This window comes from Camellia sinensis, chromosome 2, assembly GCF_055761805.1.
Source record: "Camellia sinensis isolate YWXY chromosome 2, ASM5576180v1, whole genome shotgun sequence".
NCBI classification, from domain to species: Eukaryota; Viridiplantae; Streptophyta; class Magnoliopsida; order Ericales; family Theaceae; genus Camellia; species Camellia sinensis.
The window spans coordinates 46,333,011-46,340,628 of record NC_138962.1 but is presented as its reverse complement, the minus strand read 5'-3'; the positions used below and the strand labels follow the sequence as shown (position 1 = coordinate 46,340,628).

Below are 7,618 nucleotides of genomic sequence, written 5' to 3'. Positions count from 1 at the left end.
AGTCTCATCCACTAGCACGATATTGTCTGCAAAAAACATACACCATGGCACGTCATCTTGAATATTTCTCGTCAATTCATCCATAACTAAAGCAAAAAGATGAGGACTTCAGATAGATCCTTGGTGTAACCCTATAGTGATAGGAAATTCATCTGTCTCTTTACCAGGCGATCTAATAGTGGTCACCAACCCTTCTTACATGTCCCTAATCATATCAATGAACACATCAATCAAAAATTTATTATAAATTGATGAGAGTTTATATTTTTAATTATTGATACTTATAAAGTTTATTATTTTTTTTGTATTTAAAAAAAAAAAAATACCCTGCAATGAAATTTTCCCTTTATTTAAGCCTCGTTTGACAACATCACTTTTTTGCCTAAAAGTCAAAAAGTCATTGAAAAAATTAAATTAAAAAGTCAACAATTATATAAAAAAGTCAAACTTTTTTTTTTTTTTTTTTACTTTTTGCGCATCTCTTCGTAAAAAATCAAAAAATCATTTCAAATATATTAATTTTTTTTATATCATATTTTAACCAAAAATTTTAAAAATTACTAAAGAAATTTGTTCCCAAACAAGGGCTTAAGGCAAGTCAAAATTCTCAACCCAAGCCTTTAAAAATAGGGGCTGGTCAGTGAACAAGGAAATTTTTTTTTAAAATTTTAAGATTTTTTATTAAAACATGGGTAGTTCAGTTAGTCTGTAGTGGAGTGCAATTCAAGATACAACTCAAATCCAAATATAATTTTGAGTTGCACATTTCTATGTTTATATATATTTTTTATCTGTCTCATTCTAAAGTAATTTCCCCCTAAAAATAAGAATTGAGTGAAGATTTGCCACCCTAACCGCCATGGATTGCAACCATCCATCAATTTCTATATTACAAATTTGCGATGACACATTATCACAAGGTCTATTATTGAATTTAGTATCATTAAATTAACTTCAAGACTTCTACTTTAATCTTTTGAATTTTTGCTCAAATTCAAAAATTCAAAAGATTGGTCCAAGATTAAAATAAAAGTCTTGAAATTAATTTTTGGATTTGAATTTTTGCTTAAATCTGTATTAAATTTTAAAATATATTATTTACATCCTAAACAAAATCGGATTAATTTTGAAATGAATTGAGCCCGCCTAAGTTGCATGCACTACAAACCCAACCCAACCCTTCTCCCTGCAAATCCATGTCCGCAAGTTCAAACTGCCCTTGCCCTGGTTGGTGTAGTAAAGCGAGTAGCACTATTTGGGAAGAACTAGAGTTAACATTTATGTGATGGAGGTTAGTCATTCCATCCAATGCATATTAAACAGTTACGTACATTATTGCTCTGCCTATTACGTCTTTGGTGTTTGGCCTGAGAGAAATTGCCTACATTTTATGGTTAAGAAACAATTGTTCAGACATAAATAATTGAATGAAATGTTTACCATTCATTCTTGTTCGGAAGTTATATCCGAACAATTAACTTTTGTTCTAAAATTTTTATCTAAACAAGAGTAATGATGTGTACTGAGATTTTTTACGGTGTGTGAATAGAATTTTCGTTATTTGGATGACACATTGAATTAGTTCTTTAGCCCCTCAAGCAAGACATGGTTTCATCCCCCAATTTCCTCAGCATAATGTTTGTATGCCACATAAAAACTGAGACAATCCGTTTTGATTGTGAAGTTAGGTTGCTGAATTACCAAGGCTGTTGATAGTCGAAGTTTTAGGTGCAAAGCCAACTGTAAAAATGAAACTTAAAAGAGTCTGTTTGTTTGGTTGTGTTTTTTGTTTTATATTTTCGACAACTCACAAATTTGTTTGGAGATATGTTTTCGAAAATTGTTTTTGGGTATATTTTCTAAAACAACCCACTTTTTAGCAAACACTAACAGTTGTTTTTGAACATAGACATGACATGAAAATGATGGGTGTTTTCAAACTTTTCATTATTTTTGTTTCCAAAAGACTAAAATTGAAAACAAAAGATGAAAACACAACCAAGTAGGCAAGATTCTGTAACATTGTGATACAAACATAACGTATAATGTGCTAAAGGGACACAATATGTAGTTACCAAGTTTAAAACAGTTGATTTAGCTGAAAGTAAAACCTTGATAGCATTACCTGCATTTCTTGGATTCCCCTCCTTTTTCGGTGATAGAACTCCTCGTTTATATTCGAGCTCATGACAGCCAGTTATAGGAATCCTTGCAGATGATAATCGCCCAACTTTGGTTTTGTGATGTTCCAATTATTCTTCTGGAAACTTAAGGCTAACCACATCCAAATTGAATTTATCACTTTTTCGTAGTACAATATATGGGATGAACTAAAGTTACTTGCATTATGGCCCTGTTTGGTAGAGCTGTGGAAAAGTGCTTATAGCTTATACCTTAACAGCTTATAGCTTATAACTATGAACATAAGCTAATTTCTGACTTATAAATTAAGCATCTCCTACCACACTCAAAAAATAAGTTGATTTCTGACTTATAAAAAGCTATAAGCTGCATTGTTAAGCTAAACCAAACACATCAAAATAGCTTAAATTAAGCTGAAAGCTGAAATAAGCAGCTTTTAAGCTGCACCAAACAGGCACTATATGTTGTGACTGTTCTTATTCATTTGTGGCAATCAAATAAAATTGAAAACTTGGCACATTTCATTGGTCACCTAATTGGCAGCTATCAATATCAAATAGTACATGATAAGTTTCAACTCTGAAGCAAAGTAGAAAATATAAGTTCTTGAAAAAATTAATAAAAGGAAAAATTGAAGGATTGCATGAACAGCCAATATAATTTTTTTGAATCTAACTTATTTTTGTATTGGAAAGTGATGCAGACGGGGAAGAAGGTGGAGAAGATGAGGTGAACTTCGAGGAGTCTGTGTTGTAACTAGATTTTTTCGATTGGGTTTCACTGCTCTCAGAAATAGGGGCGCCATGGATTAAAGACACCGAAGATGTATGAGTATTCGCCGGAGGAGATAAAAATGTAGTGCAGGAAGTTTTGCTGGGAGATTGGGCAATGGAGCTTCAAAATTGAGCACCTGAATTGCCTTCTTAATTGAAGGCCGGAGACTGTAATCGGGGTGAGCGCACTAGAGCCCAACAATCATCAAGCGTTCCATTTCTTGCTCATCAAAATTCGTTCTTAGCTTTGGGTCCACTGCTTCAAGAAGCTTTCCTGTTCCATAGAGATCCCAAACCCACTCGACCATTATTATCCACTTTTCTTGTACCTTCAAATCAAAGGGTTTTCTTCCACAAGCTATCTCTAATGCTACAACTCCAAAACTATAAACATCTGATTCTTTGCTAGCTTTGCCGGTAACTACGCATTCAGGTGCCAGGTAGCCCATGGTCCCTGCCAAAATTGTTGTTTGTGATCCTTTTTCGTGATCAACAAACCTAGCTAACAAATAATCCCCAAGTTTGGCATTGAAATTAGAATCCAACATTACATTGCTTTATTTTACATCCCTATGCACCACACATTGTTCCCATTCTTCTACTAGATAGAGCAATGCTGAGGCCAAGCCTTGAGCAATTTTGTACCTTGTTACCCATGTCAACAAGTTTTTTCCTTTGAAGAGAAGGGAATCTAAGCTGCCATTTTCCATGAAATCATAAACAAAGAAGATTTCTTTTTTTTTTTCGGGGCACCAACCGATGAGGTGTACCAAATTTCTATGCCTCAACCGACTTATGATCTTCACTTCCGATGCGTACTCCTTTATCCCCTGCTTTGACACCTTTGATATCCTCTTGACAGCAACATAGGAGTTCAATTCCTTTAAGAAACCACTGTAAACTCCGCCAAACCCTCCCTCGCCAAGCTTCTTTTCCTCTGCGAAGTTGTTTGTTGCACGAGATAATTGACCATATGAGAACTTCTTTGGCCCACTACCTGTCTCGAATTCATCTTCCATGGACAGATCAAATCTAGACTCATCCTCTTCTTTTGCTTTACTATTATTCCACAACGCAAATCCAACCAAAGCCAACCCACCAACCAAAGTACATGAGCCCATAGTCAATCCCACCACTATTTTCCTTAGGTTCTTTTTTCCTGTCTTCTGTCCAGGGGTGACTTCAATGGGGCCTGGATTCATTGGCACTGAAGCTGAAGTAATTCCTGTATTCTCATCAATTTGTAAACTCGAATTAAACTGCCATGATTTAACATTATTTATCTCGAAACTTGACCCTGTTGAAGCTGAGAAGCCAAACGTAACCCATTCGGGCAAGTAGTCTCTCAGATCAACTAAGAAATGAACGCCGCGTTTGACTATGGTATTATTTATAGAACCTGTGAAAACAACACTCAAATTTTTCAAATTAGAATCATAGCTAATCCAAGCTTCATTTTGTATTCCGTGAGTTATATTGCAATACCAAACTGCAGTAGCATTAGATTTAATAGAGTTGATATTGATACCTACATGCAGGGACGGATTCAGGATTACGACTTTGGGGGGCCAAAGTAGTTTTAACCTCTAATCAATAAAATTTGAAGTTCAATACCAATTTTTACTAGCATGAAAAAAATCAATAATGTTATGATAAAATATTGAGCTATATATTCCTTGTCAACATAGTTGAGTACCAAAATATGATCATGCAATTGAGAATATTTTTTTTCCTATATTCACTTACAAAAAGTAGTAACTATTTCTACATGCATTTATTTACTAAAGTTAGGCATCTTCAATTGAGCTTGATGCTCTTTCATAATATCAAAAGCATGAATGATAGAGTCTACATCAAACCCTCGAGCAAATGCATCTTTCAATGTACGTAATCAAGTAACTAGTTAGAAAACCATCTTCCATTCTATTGCACAATTTAGACTTAACGAGTTTCATAGTTGAAATGCACGTTCCGATGTAGCAGTTGAAACAAGTAAAGTCAACACAAGATGGATCAATTTATCAATAAGAGGATAACTTGTCGATTTTTTTGTTTTTGTCAACATTTGACACAACTCAGAAATGGTTGACAGCTTCTGAAACTTGGGAAGTATGGAAATATCAAGCTTATAGTTTTCCAACTGATACTTCAAATGCAATTTTTCTTGCTCGGAGAAATCCATGGGATAAAATTTATTTGCAAGTTTGATTGATCTATAACCATCCCTAGGATCCAAAGCTGAGCTAAGAACAAGCAATTCCATTACATCTTCCTCAAACCTATTGTTTAATTCTTGTAACTGAGAATCAACTGTAACCATAAAAATATCAACTCGAAAATGATGTTCCACGGTGAGCTGATCTCTTTCAGAACTAAACCGACCTCGGCCTCCTTGATAAGGACAACTCATATCAAGAATCTGTATACCATGATCATTAGAAAATAATTTAATTTTCTCCAACAATGGAACCCATCCATCTTCTCTAAATTTTTGAATAAGTATCTTTGTTGTAGACACCAAATCATAGTATTAAAAAAAAAAATCACAATATTTAGTTAATAATTGTACCAGTAACAATTATTAGATTTTCATCGCACCAATAACAAATTAAAAGCAAAATAATCACATTATTCAGTCTAAAATCACAATTAATCATAGATTAATAATATTCAATCTAAAAGCAGAATAATCACATCACATTGAAGCTGAAGGGATATCATATATTAGATAACTACCAGATTCATAACTCTTCATTTGTGAATATCAGATAACTTATGCCCCCACAGATTATTTTATCTGATATCGTTTGAGATTCATAACTTATTTTTTTGTCAAACAATAGTGCATTTCCTTGCTCTTCGTTTGTAAATATCAGATAATTTCGTCTGAAGGGATATCCACAGTTCCACCATCCACGCCAACAGCTCCGAGGAAGCCTCCACCGGACCACCGATAACAAAGCTTCTCCGTATCCCTCATCGCTTTGCTCCTCTCTCTTTGATCGAATCACAGCAAGTCTCTCAGATCAGTTGTTGTTGTTGTTGTTTTTTTTTTAATCTTAGTGCTTTGTTTAAAGCTTCTCTAGCAAGCCTTATAGTTTATATATATGTAAAGGTTTCATAACAGTTTGACCCACTAAAGTTTCTAAAATTTTTCTTTCATCTTGACCTAATTTAAAAAATACATATACATGAAATTTAAAAAAGATTATTATATATGTTAACTAATTCAAAAATTTTTTCCAAATAGTTAAAAAATTTGGGAGGGGGCTACTCTATATAATTTTGAAATTACCTAAAAAAAATTTGGGAGTGCGAACTCCTATAATTTTAAATTATTTTAAAAAATTTAATATAATATATGATATTTTTCAAATTTTTGGAGGGTGCGGAGGCCCCCCTCTAAATCCGTCGTTGCCTACATGAGTGGCAGGACTGATGTTCACTGGATCCCATTTAATATTCTGAAAGGCATCTGACTCCACAGCAACAAATGGACTGGTCGGTTTCAATGTCTTGAGGTTGATTGGAAGACCAATGCCACCGCCTATTGAGATATTTGAACCACCAGGAGCCAGAAAAAATGCAAGCCCATCTGCGTAATGTGGACTTCCTTCTAAATCAATCATGAACGTGAAATGGGTGTTGAAGTCCATCAGGTTTCCAGAAGTGATATCCCAAAGGTGAAGAGGTTCGATATATGTGGCTTTACCTCAGTCTCAGCTGCAATCTGCTGCTGTTCTCATCTGAGGTAACTTGGCCGCCTTGGGATGAGATATATGCATCTTGGTAGGTTGTTATGTTGACATTAAGATGCTTAGGACCAATGTTGGTCAGGTTGAAGCTCAGTGCAATTGCATGAGGAATTACAAGACAGATGATAATTGTGATCATGAAGAGAGAACAAAGCAGGGTATGTGATTGGAGGGTTTTCCAAGAGTTGCAGACAGCCATGGTTGTGAGGAAAATTGGGTGCTTGCAATGATGCCAAATTGTACGGACAACCCAACCAACTTCTACTTCATCTATTTTCGACTACCAAAGACAAAACTCGACTTTTGTCTAGTGATCTGTGAAAGAGCCTTCTCAGCATTGTCTAGTGATTGATACTATTTCTTTGAGAATCTTCATTGACAGAATCTGAATCTGAATCTGAAGCCATGGGCAGAGAAACCAAATAAGTTTTCCGATGATCTTTGTCAAGGTATGACATTGACATGTAAATAAACTATTCATTGTTGAAGAGTCATGTGATCTGCTGAATTACTGTTGTACTTTTTAACTGAATAAATTTCTTTGCCGTCTTGTGTTTTTTCATCTCAAAGAAATAGAAAACATTTTCTTGGGCAATTTCTTAAGATTTTTAGTTTATTCTAAAAGATAGACACTTAGACAACATACATTCGCAGGCTTTATATATCACTTGTATTGAATACTAATATTACAGCAACCACTACAAGGTATGATCCATCAGTATTATTTTTTATTTATTTGTTAAAAAATTATAATGAAATCAAGTCGGGTACCAAAGAAGTTAAAATAACATACAAGTTATGTTGACTTGAACATGAGTTTCAGATGTGTGGCAATTGGCAAGAGGATAGAGCAGCATTGGCTTCAGCACAAAAAAGCAAAGCTCTAGGAAAGCTGAAAAGCACATCTCCAAGTGTAATGGCCATAACAGGTAACTAATGAAAAAGAAA

At 34.4% G+C, this 7,618-nt stretch overlaps 1 pseudogene; it reads right to left on the bottom strand.

Moving 5' to 3' along the window:
- Positions 1 to 2,685: 2,685 nt before the first annotated feature.
- Positions 2,686 to 7,296, bottom strand: LOC114261291 (L-type lectin-domain containing receptor kinase IX.1-like; annotated as a pseudogene).
- Positions 7,297 to 7,618: the final 322 nt, after the last annotated feature.